The following is a 266-nucleotide window of genomic DNA, read 5'->3' on the forward strand; positions in this document are numbered from 1 at the left end:
GCGGCGGGGGGGCGGGGGGGAATCGCCTCACTTCGGTCAGAGGACACAGTCGCTGAAAGTCTTGGCTCAGCTTTGCCATCAGAGTGGGGGACACCTCCGTCCCCAAACTGGTGGGACGAGAACACGAGAAGCATGGGGGGGGGAGGTAACCCCAGTCCCTGCCTTCCCCTCGGGACTTCAGCTCTGCAGGGCTAGAGGCAGCTTGGCCTGGCGGCTGCTCACCCCCCGCCCGCCCCCCCCAGTCCTCCCCGTGGTGCCATCAGCCT

This window comes from Myotis brandtii, unplaced genomic scaffold (assembly GCF_000412655.1).
Source record: "Myotis brandtii unplaced genomic scaffold, ASM41265v1 scaffold975, whole genome shotgun sequence".
Taxonomy (NCBI): Eukaryota; Metazoa; Chordata; class Mammalia; order Chiroptera; family Vespertilionidae; genus Myotis; species Myotis brandtii.